The sequence below is a fragment of the Passer montanus genome, unplaced genomic scaffold, assembly GCF_014805655.1.
Source record: "Passer montanus isolate IOZ18808 unplaced genomic scaffold, ASM1480565v1 scaffold8, whole genome shotgun sequence".
Classification (NCBI taxonomy): domain Eukaryota; kingdom Metazoa; phylum Chordata; class Aves; order Passeriformes; family Passeridae; genus Passer; species Passer montanus.
In genome coordinates, this window is record NW_024373256.1 from 13,455,694 (window position 1) to 13,469,830 (window position 14,137).

Genomic DNA, 14,137 nt, shown 5'->3' on the forward strand with positions numbered 1-14,137 from the left:
CTCCACCTCATCCTGCAGTGAGAGCAAAGCCACCCTCTGTTCTCCTCCTCAGTGGCCCTTCCTGTCCTCTCCAGTGCCTCTCCCCTGTACAGAGGATGGAAGGTGGGATGCTGTGCTGTGCACTGAAACACTGGTGCTATGCAAACAGCAACAGAAAGATTATTTGTACTTTAACCCCATCAGCAGTGAGCCTACAAACATCTGTCAAACACGCTGAGCTAGAAAGGCTCCCTGCTTTCCAGCAGAACTTTCAGAGCAGAAGCTGAGGAAGCTGTAGCTGACCTTAGCTGAGGAAGTGCTGGTGGAGCTCTGCTTTTCCAGACTTTCTGCAGAACATGGCAGAAACAGGAAGCTGCCAGCAAAATTTTCAACAAATACTCTGTTTATGATTGTCATAAGATGCCGAACAAGGGGAAGGCAAGAAAGGAATGAAAGCCCAGAAGAAAGCAACTGTTAATCTTGACTCCTACCCAAGCCTACTGCATGTATTACATTTTATTACAAACATTTCTTACAAAAAGTCCACACATGGATCAAATGATCCCAGTGGAGTGACATGGTTCAGCACTAGCCAACCAACTAATATCTGACTTGCTGGGTTTTCCTTTTTCCTGGCACATGAAGCATTTTTAAATCATCCTGAGCTTCCTACTGCTTCAGGACTTATGAGATCCAAAGCCAGTGATTCAGAAGACTCCTAAGTCACCCTTTGGAAAACTTTTGGGTGTATGTGTCACCAAGCTTTTCCCTTGGAGCCTCGGCTAAAGCAGACTGGCTGTCCCAGAGACCCATTCCCTCTGTCACTGGATGTGACAATTGCACCAGTGAATAGGGTCAAAGCTTCAGCCAGGCAGAAGGCAGGCAGCCAGCATCCTGAAGGGTTTGATAAAACAGAGTGTGTCTTCATTCCAAATTACGACAGAGCCCCTGGATTTCAAGTTGTTCACAAAGGAAAGATCTGTATGAAATATCTAAGCCTTTCCAAAAATAAAAACAAACCAAATCCCGCAAATGCTTGGACATGGTCCATTTTTTCATGTAATATACAGAAACTTCTCAAAAACTGGGTGGGGAATTGTTTCAGAAAAGGGCAAAAGCTTCCAAACTGCTTGCTTCCAAAAGCCCTCTGAGCCCTGTGGAGGAGGCAGACAGATATTTTGCTGAAGTCCGACTGGAATCACCTCAGGGTGCACGTGATCGGACAGAAAAGGGCAAATCTGGAGTTTTGCTGCCCCAGTCCAATTTCTTCCCAGCCAGACTGCAGCAGGAGGGACCAGTGGGTCATCCCTGGGCTCTGCAGCTCCCTGGAGTGGGGTCTCTCCTGTGCTCCAGTATCGACAGTTTGGATCACAGCCCTCAGTGCCAGAAAGAGAAAGAAGCTGCTCACTGTCTCAGTCTCATTCTCCCCCGAATAAAGCCTTGCAGGAAAGGGAAGGGATCATTTCATTTCTTAAAGGGCAGCTGAATCCCCTCTAAATGGCCACATTCTTGTCCCTTTTGCAGAGCGTGACTGGTGCCAAACATGGTCACAAAGGCGTATTCACAGCTTTTTCCTTCCTACACATTCAGGAGTTGAAAGCCAGTTTGGTACAAACTCCCCAAAATGACTTATTCAGCAGCTGCTTGCCAGCTTCCTGTTTGCAGAGCAGGGGGGCTGGAGCAGGGGCACAAGCCCCAACACCAGGCACACTGCTGTGGGCACCCTGTGCCCCTGGTGCTCCCTGAGCCTGGCAGAGCATCAGCCACTGCTGACTGGGCTTGGCTTGGGCACAGACCCCATCACCAGACTGGCCTTTTCACCTCTGCTCTTGGTTTCACCAGCAAATTTGCTTTTTCTTGAGGTCACTGGTCCCTGGGATATGTTCCAGCTCTAATGAGGATCTTTTCCCTAGTAAATAATTCCTCCTCTCACCAAGGGAATGGAGCAAATGCTCAGCCTCAAGCTACTGAGCACGGAGGGAGGGCAGCCAGCTCCTACCCTTGCCAACAGCCATGGAAGTGATTATCCTCCCTGGGATCAAGAGACTCAATGTCTAAAAAACCTACAGGAAGACATTGAGGGAACAGGGACAAAGCTGTCCTTCAGCTCATAGGTTCACTTATAGCAGGGAAATCAGGGAAAATGGACAAACCTCGCTCACCACAATGCCACCTTCATACTGGCAGCCACAGATCCTTCCTCACAGCCTCTCAGCTCCATCGTGCTTTGGAGAAGTGTAGGAAAGACAGGATCAGGATCATCCAGATGCTTTTTATCTGGGAGTGGTTTGGGGTGGCAGGGTGTTCCTGCTGGGCACACCATGGCTTTGCCAAGAGAAGGAACCCCTGGGTCTGTGCAAGCTCACAGAAAAAAAGAGTGTCTGCTGTGAATGGGTCAGTAGGTGACTCCTGGTTGCAGGGGGAGCAGATCAGGATGTTTTCTCAAGGCTGGCTCTTGGTTCTGTGGTTTTTTCACCATCTGTGACTGCCAGCAGAATGGTTTCCCTCCTCAGCCTCCTACATGGCCTTTTGCTGGAAAACACCCATGTAGTGTCTGCAATCCCTGCAGCCACGTTCACTGCTCAGCTCCCAGAGAGGAACCACAAGCTTCTTCATGTCCATGACATCTCCAGTAACACAACTTGCCTCACACAAGGGACAGCCTTCCCAAGAGCAGGCCACAGCCCATGGGGAAGGATCGCTGTGCTGGTGGATAGAGGTGCATTTCTTCCACAGTGCAACCATCTCTCCAACTCAGGTGCTGTGACTGAGTAAGCTGGGTCCTCGTGCCCTTTCCCAGCAGGCTGGTGCTATGAGCCAGCAGGATTTCACTCCAGTGGCCCCATGCTCTTTCACAGGAGCACACACCACACTGGTAGCCAGGTAGGGGTTGGGCTCTGCTCCCAGGCAACCAGTGACAGGATGACAGGACACAGTCTGGAGTGGCACCATGGTAGGTTTAGGTTGGACATTAGAAGGAATTTTTCACAGAAAATATTATTAGATTGCAATGGAGTGCTCAGGTGGGTGGTGGAGTCACCATCCCTGGAGGTGTTTAAGGAAAGACTGGATGTGGCACTCGGTGTTCAGGGCTGGGTGACAAGGTGGTGCTTGGTCATAGGTTGGACTCGATCTCAGAGGTCTTTTCCAACCTAACTCATTCTGTGGTAGGCTCAGGCAGTCTCAGCTGGAGCTGTTTAATCAGCAACGTGCTAATAAGCTGACCACCAGAGCTGCTCACTGATGATCATTAGCAGCAGGGCAGTGGTAAATGAGCTCAGATGTGATTTTCTGGCAGCAAGGGACCCCTTCTGCTCGCTGAGTGTTTGTTCTTTCAGCAGTGGCTATTTGTACATGCCAGCAGTGCTCACACCTGAGCCTGGCTGCAGACCATAAACACTGCCCTGCTGCAGCAGTGATGGGGCAGAGGAGCCTGGGGCTCTGTAGAGGGCTCCCTGTGCCAGCCACAGGACAGGCACCTGGCCACACTGCTGCATCCCACTCTGCCACGGTGTGCTCCTGAGACGAGGGGCAGACACGTCCCTGGCAGGAGCAGCAAGTACTGCTGAGGGTGGATTAGGTCAGGAATGTGGAAGGATTTGACAGCTCAGACACCAGAGATGAGGACAGGGGTGCTGCAGGCAGAGAGCCAAGGCATGTTGGTACTCACACCTCCTGGATCAGGCCTCCTGCCCCGGCAGAGAGGAGCCACTCCTGCCTCGTTTGTTTGGAAAGTTGCATCCCTCCTTTCTGGAAATGGGCCTATCCCCACCATCATCCTTTCCGTGTGTTGCCATGGAGAGAAAACTGGTTTTGTGCCTTTCCTGAGTTAAGTTTGGATCTAGCTGCAAGTGGAATTGATTAGCAAAGGTGACTTGATATATTGCTCAGTGGATCCAAGGGTAATGCTCCAAGTCCCAGGTGTGCACACATCCTTTGGGCTCATGGCATCAGTCCCATTGGCATTCCAACAGGAGCACAGCTGGGACATGTGGGAGGGATCCCAGGGTACTGGGACAAAGCTCCTGCATGGGATACATCTGCAGCATGAGCTCTTCAGCCTAGTGCTGAGCTGAGATTCACCTGCAGTATTTTAAGCAGTGATCTTGTATAAACCACTGGCTGATACACACTGTGCTGTGCACAGGAGCTGCTGCTTCTGAGTCCAAATAGACACTTCCAAGGAAAAATCAGCAATCCCCAGAAACATCAAAACCAAACACTTAAGAAACTTTTCCAAGAGAAGCATTTGAAAGACAGGAGAATGCCAGCACAGCACTGTGGACATGTCAGGGAGCAGGGAAGATGGAGAGACCACAGCATCCAGTGCTGCTGACTCAGAGTCAGCCCTCACTAAGCTAATATAATTTTGTTGCACATCATCACCCCCAAGGAGCCTCGGTAGGTGAGTGGTGGTGCAAGTGAGGCCAGTTTTTCATGGTATGTACTGTATTCTTACAGCTACTGATTCAGCTAAAAGCATGTTCTGCCCTGGGGCTGGGCAATTACAAATTTAGCAGCTCTAGTTCTAGGTCCATAAATATCCTTGTGGTAACCTTTCTCATTGCATCTGGGAAGGGCCCAAACGGGAAGTCTCAGGTAGAAATGGGAAATGAAACCTCATAATTTGAGTCATCAATCATATGGTAAAGTTAGGAGAGAAGTTAACCTGAGTACAAAGGAGCTTGTCCCTGGCAGGGCTTCTAGAAATAGATGCAGCAATTTCTTCTGGTTTCCTGGAAATCTTGTATCTGAACTTGCTCTTAATTCTCCTGCTGGAAAAGGACTAAAATCTGACCTACTTTTGAGCAAAAGAGCCATTGGGATCAGAGTCCCAAAATAGGCCTGGTCATAGATACTCCCTTGGAGCCCACTGAGGCTGGTTGTTTAGTGCAATGAGATAATGCTTCTCTGGAAGGATTTCACACAAAGAGATTCTGTAATCAAGGCTTCAAATAAAATTATCTGCCTTGTTGTTCAGGGCCAAAGAGTCCATCTTAATATTGAAAGGCATTTGTGTTTTCTGTCTTGAGCTTGAGTTTTGTCATAAATTGAAAAAAAAAGCCTGACCCTGGTAACCAAACCGCTGAGGAGCCACTGCTCAAAGTGAGGTCAGCCTCTGAAATCAGCCCTCACAAACAGTTGGTTTTGTGGCCTTTTGAAAATAACTCTTTTCAGATGTGCAACTGGGAATTTGCCAGGCCGCTCCAGATATTTCCCCAGAGGTCCAGATGGTACAAAAAGACATGGAAAATAAGATATGTCATTCTTAAATAAGATTAGTGACACTGCCTTGCTGAGCTCTCATTGTATCAGCGTGCGTTTGGGGTGCACGACCCAAAGCTCTGCAGCCCTCTGCAAAGAGAGGGGGTCGTGAGGGACTTGTGCAGGGGTCCATGAGCACACCCCCAAGCAGCCCAGTCTCATGGGAGGAGATGAGAAGCATCTTTCACACCAGCACAGTAATATTTTTTTAGCTGTAACACTCAAAACACTGCTAAGAGTGAAAATCCAATCAGCCTCAGAGCAACAGTGAGCCCCTGCCTCAGCCTCCAGGGTGATCCTGAGAGCTGCCCTGGGACAAAATGCTTGAAATCTGCTCTTCTCTTTGGGTGAGAAATTCCAAGGAAAGGGGTTTGGAAAAAGTTGCCATTCCACTTTACAATGAGGACCAGATTTTCAAGAATTCCTACTGAAAAAAACTCCACCACATTTGGAAACTAATTTTGGACAACAGAAATATTTCATCCATTTGGAGGAGGGAGGCAATGCATGTCCCACACAGAGCATAATCCCAGCACAGTTCTGAGCCCCAGGGTGACATTCTGGAGGACAGCGGGTCCTGGCTAGCTGAGGACACTTTCCAGTGCCCTGGGAAGCACAGGGAAGAGATGTCCAAACAATTTCTTGCTAACTTGCTAGCCTCTGCCTCACATTTTTGGTTGTGTATCTGGTTTCAGTCTTAAACAAAAAAATAAAGTATGACTGAGCCCTGGAAAGCACTTGCTCAGGGTGTCTGGGCAAAGCCATGGTAAACCCGACTTGGCAGGCTTTGAGAGGGAAAGCTAACCCACTCTCCAGCTTCCCCATCTTCTCCAACAGAATGTTCCCCACAATCCCTAAGGACATGGGTGTGGGATTGAGCAGGACTTCAGGAGCCACCTGTGGATTGGGGGCTGCCCAGCAGAGCCAACAGCTCATCCAGACCTCTTAGACAGCATCACCTGAATCAGAGCTCACGAGAGCACAGTCCCTGATTGCTCTTTGGGAATTGTGGATCTGGACCATTCTCCAGCTACCAGAGCAGAGATACCATTCTCCAGAGCAGCAGAGCTGAGGGCCTGACTCTCCCTCTGCGGGATGGAGCAGGGGTGGAGCTGGGGTGGGGCTGGGGTGGAGCTGGGGTGGAGCTGGGATGGAGCCAGGGTGGAGCTGGGGTGGAGCTGGGATGGAGCTGGGGTGGTGGCCAGCCTAGAGGCCGCTGCTGGCCCTCAGCCCCCATGCCCCACTGCATGAATGACATGAGGAATGAACAGACACAGGAATGTTTCATGGGATAATGATAGCCCAGTGGAATCTGACTGCTGCGTGCTGCCGCTTGCAAAATACTATTTCTGGCACCATCACCATCCCAACTCCCAAACCGTAACGCTGCAGCCACAGTCTGCCCGATTCCCAGAAATTCCAGCAATGGATGAGGCATGGGATTTTTCTCACACCCCCACACAGGAACTTAGGGAAGGAAAAGCTAAAGGTATTTGCAGAAGCTGTTGATGATGGTCACCCAAGTCCTACCTAAGCATCCAGCCTGGAAAAGCTGCTGTCTCCTGAGAGATGAAATGCTCCCAGGGCTTTCTCAGGAATTTTCTCCTGGGGTCTCGGACAGCAGCCTCTCCTCATCCAGGCTGACCCCCTGTCACTGACTGAAATGTGCCTGCCATGTTCTGAGGAGAGCAACTCATTGTGCAATTGAAGAATCTGAGTTTCTCCAGGGATTACTCTAATTAGACACCAACTATTTTTACCCCATATCATATGTTGGAAATACAACTTTAAAACTACACGGGAGCAGCCAAGTTAAATACTGTAATAACCTTGAAAATAGGGTTAGTGACTTTAATGGCTAACAACAACATTTCCAGCAATAGCTCCAAAGCAGAGGGAATAACTGCCATGCTTCTTGGCACAAGCTGGACTCTGGGAGAGTCAGGGATCCTGCAACCCTTGACAGGAGCTCAGCGCTATCCAAGTCCATCAGCAGAAGCTCTGTCATAACCACCACAAATGATGGGTGCCTGAAGTGGCTCAGATAAAGAGTGTCAAATCCTAGAAACAAATTACATTTACAACAGCATCTGTATTCACGAATATCACTGCAGCAGGTCTCATAAATTTTCCAGCAAACCAGTGATTATGGCTAACGGGAAGGAGGCCAGTGGCTTAGTGCCAGAGTAGCTTGGGAATCCTGGGCTCCCTCAGAGCTCACGCTGGGACCAGAGCAGGGAGGAGCAGCACCGAGTTCTGCCTGACCACAGTCCCGCAGTGCCGTGGTGCTGGGCAGCTCGGCAGGCCTGGCAAAGCCATGGGCCTGCAACCATCCACCACCACTGGGCTTTTCCTGGTTTGCTTTTCCTAGGCCACATAGAGAGCTCCTGTACCAGGACCCTGCTGCCTAAGCTACATCCTCATGCTCAAAAACTGAGGTTTGGCAAAAGCTCTGGGGAAAAATAATCCCTTCTTCTTCCCAAAATATCACACATGGTCTACAGTGGGCTAGTCTGGCAAATCTCCAGTTACGTGGGCACAGGTTTGGAAGGACTGGCCTTAAACTTAGCTCCAAATATACACAGAGTTTACATCTTATTTTACAGCTGCAGGATGCCAAGCTCAGTTTAAGTCTCAAAGCCCTTTCACTGCCCCACACCTTGTTCCTTTTTAGGTGGGGGCCTGGTGGTCCCCAGGGGCAGAGAGATGCCCTGACTCTGCAGCCAGCTGAATGATGGCACCAGACCAGCTGAAGGCCTGTGTCCAGTTTGGGATGCTGGATGAATTTTTTTGACAGATCATTGGGTATGTGCCATTCTGCTTCCCCAGGGACACCCAGTACAGCTCCCTGGCACTGGGGATCCTTGCATGTGGGTTTCCAGAGCTGCTTGGGCAGAGAAGCTCCTTGAGGGCCAGCTGCAAAAGCCCACAGCAGGGAGCTTCCAGGGGATGCATTTCACCAGCGTTAAACTTGTTTCACCTTGAGCACAGAAAACTGGGAATTGAAAAAATTGTGACCCTCACCTGTGCAAGGTAACATCCTTCTGTGCTGCCCATTTTCCAAACTTTTTAGAAAATACCTGCTGGCTAAAGCACGAGCAACCCTGGAAAGCCCATGGCATGGCCTGCCATGTGCACAGCTCATAGTGGGTCTCAGACATAAGGGATTTCCCTGAACACATCGCAGTGTGCATGGAACAAGCAATTTTGACAGCACTGGGATGGTTAAAGACAAAGTATGGAGCTTTGGAGGGTTTTTTGTTTTGCTCAGTTTCCTGTGGTCTGCAATGCATAATGGTCTTTAGCATTGGGAGGACCCATCCCATGGACACCAACTGGGTAAAATGTTGCTCAGCAGTTTCTTTAATGGCTCAGGTTTTGGGTTACTCTAGCTCACTGTGCCAGTGGCTCATTTGTTTCTCATTGTGGAATATTGCCATTTCCCAGGTTTGTGGCCACAGTCCACATCACTGGTCCCATCCCCCTCTGCTGGCATCCTGCTCTTTCCCCACAGCTCTGAAACTCCCTTGACATTCCTCCCTGCAGTCCCTAAAATAGTTTAACTCCTTTCCATTTTTAGAGGTCAGGCTCAAAATCTGTTGTGGATTGCAGCAGCAGAGACCCAGGTGCCCAAGTAAGAGGATGAAGGCAGCCTCACTGGGAGCACCTCGCTGTGCTGTGGCCAGGAGACCACAGGAGAGGGCTGGCATGGAAGCTCAGCTTCTCTTGCTCCCACCCACAGCAAATCCCTGGAATATACATTACCCCAAAATAGTGGGATCAGCCACGAGGATGTACTTCTGGGAAAGGGCAGACAAACAGCACGCTGCAGGGTGACAGGGCAGGACAGAGGAGTTACTCACAGAAGCACTTCCTTTCTCATGCTCACTCCGTTTATCTCTGATTAGAGCAGGGTTTTTTAAACTTCAATCAGTCAGCCTGGGAAAATAGGATGGCAGTTCCTCTAACTGTCCAGCAAATTGCTTGTGGAAAGCATTTGTGAGAGCTCAGCTAATCCACAGAAATTGCTCCAGACAGGCAACATCGACTCCAAAAATTTGTTATACAACATTTAACTTCTAAACCTCTTAGTCAAAAAACCTAAACTCAATTCCAATAGGAGCTGGGCTGTAATGAATTTGGTGTGGATGCCAGTGTGAGGTGTGTAAATAGCATGTGTAAATAACACCTCAGCTATTTGGCTGTAGTCACTGCAGCAAATACATCAGGCTATTGTGCTTCCCTTCCAAACCTGTCATAACACACACCCCCCCCTGGCTGCCAAAGCTTCTGCCTTTTTTTTTCTCCCCAGATGTTTCAATCTCCAGTTCGAAGCTGACATCTGGAGAAGTGATGTTGTAGAAATGCTACACATCAGCAGGCCAAATATGGGATATGCTATGGAAATGAAAATGACAGAAGTGACAGAACAAAATTAATGGGCATCCAGATGCAAGTCAGTAAGTGATAAAGTGCCTGTCAGGAGCCTCCTAATGCAAAAACAGGCATGAAACCTTGTTGTGCTGCAAGCCCTCCCAGGAGGGATGTGACATCTGGCCAGTCACAGTTTCTGGAAAAAAGGCACACTCTGCAATCTGAATCCTCCAAGTCACTCAACATTTCCAGTGCCCCTCTCTGCCCCTCACTCCCACGTGCTTGTTAACCACCCTGGTCCTCTCCATCCTCTCCCCCTTTGCAGCCATTTCTCCAAGGCAAAAGGACATCTGAAATACCTCCTCCATGGTGTTTTGGGACCTTAGCCATCTCAGAAAATGAGACTGCAGGCAGGGGACATGGGGCATGGAGGTAGGAAGACCTCCTTTTAGGAAGAGTTTCACAAAGAAGGGCTTAGAATAGTCCCTCAGGCAATAGGCAACTGCTCTTTGAGTTCCACCATGGGCAGAAAGAGCAGATTTCTCTGCATTCTTTATAAGAAACTGTATTCATCAGGCTTGTGAAAGATGGACATTTCTGCTGGAGCAGCAGCTGCCTTTTTGGTGAAATCAAGGAAACCACTGCTGGTGGGATTCTTGCAGCACAGGACCTGCAAACTGCAAATCTGTGTGCTTTGAGCTGGGTAAAGTGGTGATTGTGGTTGACAGCAGCAATGGACTGCTTGATCTTCAAGTCATACAAAAAATTTACTGAAGGATTTTGGTGGCACAGGAGCTCTGGAGGTCTCCTCTCCAACCTCCTGCTCCAAGCAGGACTGGCTGCAAAACCAGAGCAAGTTGGTCAGTGCCTTGCACAGCTGAGTTAAAAAATCTCCAGGGATGGAGGTCCCACCACCATTCCAGGCCTGTCTGGTGCATGGCAAGCAGAATTTTCTTGGTTACTACTGGTGGCTTCCTGCATTTATGAGGTCCTTGTAAGCTCCAGGAGCAGCTCAAAGTATGATTTGATCCCTCTCCCTCACCTCCTCCAAGGTGACCAAAACCACTCTCCCTCTGAACTTCTAATTTTGACCTTGTCCCTCCAGTACTGGTTGCTTTACTGCTCAGAAAGGTGGAGAGAAAAGTGAAACAAATGTGTTGACTGCACTAAGGCAGTTCCAAATATTTCTTTTCCTCTGCAGACATGCTGAAGAATTCTCCAGCAGTTCAAACCAAAACAGAAAACCCCAAACCCCAACTCTGGTCATTTTATATACACAAGGAGGAATGCAGGAATTCTGACTTACTCCAAAGTATTTTTGGTTACTGTGTGTCAGTACAAATTTGTTAAGAGTAGAACTAACCCACAATCCCACTAAAGACACAACTTCAAGTTTTGATTTAAATAGCTACTGCAGCCCACAAAAGTAGCAAGTCACAGCTCCTGCTGCACTTTCTGAAACACATCAGCAGAGAGAAAACAGGTAAGTAGGAAAAAGCCATGAGCTAGGCAAGTGTGATAAATTTTCAGGAAGCAGGAAGAAATAAATTGGGAGTTTAGCTCTTTTGAAAGTAATTCCTATTTTTTCAGTGAATATTTATATTGGCTCTGTGTTCCTATCTTTCCAGTCAAAATTCTGTTTCTCACCACGTGATGATTTATATTAACATGAGGCCAAAAGGGATTCATATTCCAGCTACAGCAACATGGATGTGCATGTTGTACACACATGATCTGCCTTCAGTGAATCTGTCCAGAGAAAGGCAAGAAAGTTTCAGATCATTGCAAGCAGATGTGGTGTCGATCTCAATCAGCTCTTAGACCAAAAAGGGAAACCAAGCTCTGATGGGCAGCAATCCACAGTAGGGAAAAGGGATTCCTGCTTGGAAAGAGAGCACAGTTTACATCCCTTATGGAAATTCACATATTCTGCTATGGGAATAAAACCTGCTTCTGATGCCTGTTCTTACATGTCCTCTTTGGCCATCCATGACTTTGGAAGCACAAGCAGATGGGGATGCAGCAGATTCAGCAGCACTGGTTAAATTGGCTGCTTCATGTGTGTCAAGACTTTTAGTTAGGGTAGATATGCCCCAGGGAATTGCTGATTTCACTATAATCACCCCAAGCTGCACAGGAATGCCAGGAGAGGCTGCCTTAGCTTTGCTTGGCAGAGAAGGTGTCTTGGGTTTAATCTTGGTAACCTAGACAAGGTCATCTGAAAGGTGGTTGCGAGAGGCTTGGATGGCCCAAAAGAGCTGGAGCCCAGTCACCATCTTTGCCCAATTTCAGGAGAAATCTCAGCAGAGATGATTCCTTAGGCACTTGATTGACCTCTGAACCTGGATAAAATCCACTTACACAGAGATCAGGCTTACAGTGCCAAGAAGCATTCCTGGTTACTTTGGAGGAATTAGTACCTCAAAGAGAGTAAGACCCCTTAGCAAAGGGACTCATTTTTCATTATCAATTACATTTATGCTGGGGCTTTGCCAACATAGTTTTATAGGTAAGGATATGATATTTTCTTTATCTTTTTTTAATTTACTTTTTACATTTCTAAAGTAAAAGACAGCTTTCCTATCTTGTAAAGCCACAACACAGACCCATCCTGACTGAAGCAGCGGGTGAGGATGAAGACGTTAAAAATGAGTGAGCACTGCAGAAAGCATTAGTGATTTACATGCAAAAGCAAACTTTACCTATACTGTATTTATATCCCTAGACCGTTATTTTGGTTGTTTTGTTGTTTTTTTTCCCTGGGAATATGTGAGTTCCCATCTCTTCAAAAGGAGGAGTTTGTTTTCTGTGGCAGTTCTTGGAACTGGAACACTAAGTCTGATGCCAACTGAAAAATTGATATGCAGAGAGTGCACCCTGCTGCTTTCCAGTTACTTGAATTCTTACCCTGGAGCCCTGGCTGCCTGTGCTTTTCTGGGAAACAAATAATCACATCAAACCTAAGGGATTTGTTTGAAGACAGATTTGAGGGTTCAAGACCCTTTTGTTTAAATGGGGCCTCAGACAGAAACTGGAGATCCTTCATCTTTAAGTTGCTCTTTGAGCAATGGAGCAAAGTACAGTTTCCTAGGCTCCTTTGTCCCATTTCCTTTCCCTTCCTTTCCACAATAACCTCTGTCTCCTCTTGCTTTCCTGAGGACCTGGTGATGCTGACAGCTCCCCTGTCCCCAGCCCTCCCACACCATCCTGTGTCCCACAGGCTGCATGCCAGTGCATGCACTGGCTGGCCAGTTCTGATCACCCAGAACACTTCAAACAGTGTAGGGAACTGCTGAGCACATTCTTGTTTCTTTTTGGAAGGAGGGTGTGACTCCAGATATCATCCCTCTCTCCAGAAACTAGGTTTTATTACAGAAACTACAGGAACTCAACCTGCAGATTTAAAAGAGAAGGAGATAGACAAGGTGAGTGTGTAAATTTTCTTACTCTGAGAAATAAAGTTAACAGGGAAATGTAGCAGCAATTTAAGTTAAAACAACAACTAAACTTGAAATGCAGACCCCAAGAGAAGGGCTCTCTGTCTTTCGCTCTGCCTTGTGAGTTTAGATGAGCTTGTCTCTTGCAGCATTTTAATTTTTCTTTTAACCTAAGAGGACAAGCAGGATGGAGTTACAAATTGCTCCAACTATAATTAACTTGCAGTGTATGCAGAGCTAATCTTTGCATTGCCAGCACGGATACAGGCAGGAAAGCCTTTCTCAGACCAGGTCCTATGTGCCAACAGCTCTGGTCAATGATTATCCCTTGCAAAAAGCCTGTGACATACTCCCTCCAGTCACCTGTTTCCATCCCAAATGTTCTCAAGTTCTGCTATTTCAAGCTTAACTCTTGTGACCTTACTCAATGATATTCAATCCAAGCCTCTTTACCATATCCTGCAAGGCAAACAACTTCAGGTCACTTTTAGTAACCAGTGCTATGTCATGCCTGTGGTCAATGACTCTAAGAATGCCCACGCCCATATATTTCCTAAATTTGGATGTCTGTGATAGCAAACACCAGGGGCTGGGTGGGCAGTCCTGTTTCACCAAAGAAGAATTTGGTGCATTTTCGCTCTTTGAACATTCTCTTTCACCTTCTGAGCATTTCCTGGATGAATTCAGATTTACTAGAAGATATCAGCTAAGCAGATGAGCAAACCAATTGTGACTCCTGCAAAAGGTTTCTAAGAGGTGAATGAGTCAGATAACAGATCCACAGAGCAGAAGATATCCACCCCCTACAGCAGCCAACTGTCAAAGCTTACAGACAGTTTGAAAACAGATCACGTATGGAGTAATATTTCTCCTAAATATTCCACCAGACCCAGTGGTTTGTGGCTCGGGGACTTCCTGAAGCAGAGATGCTATGTCTGTGTGTAATAGCCTGGGCAGACTTTTCTTCCTGGTATTTCTTCAATAGGTTCTTGAACCCAAATATTTTAGTACTCACAGCGTCCTGTGGAAATAAGCTCCTCACTCTGTATGTGAATTGTCCCTTTCTTTTTGATCCTGGCATT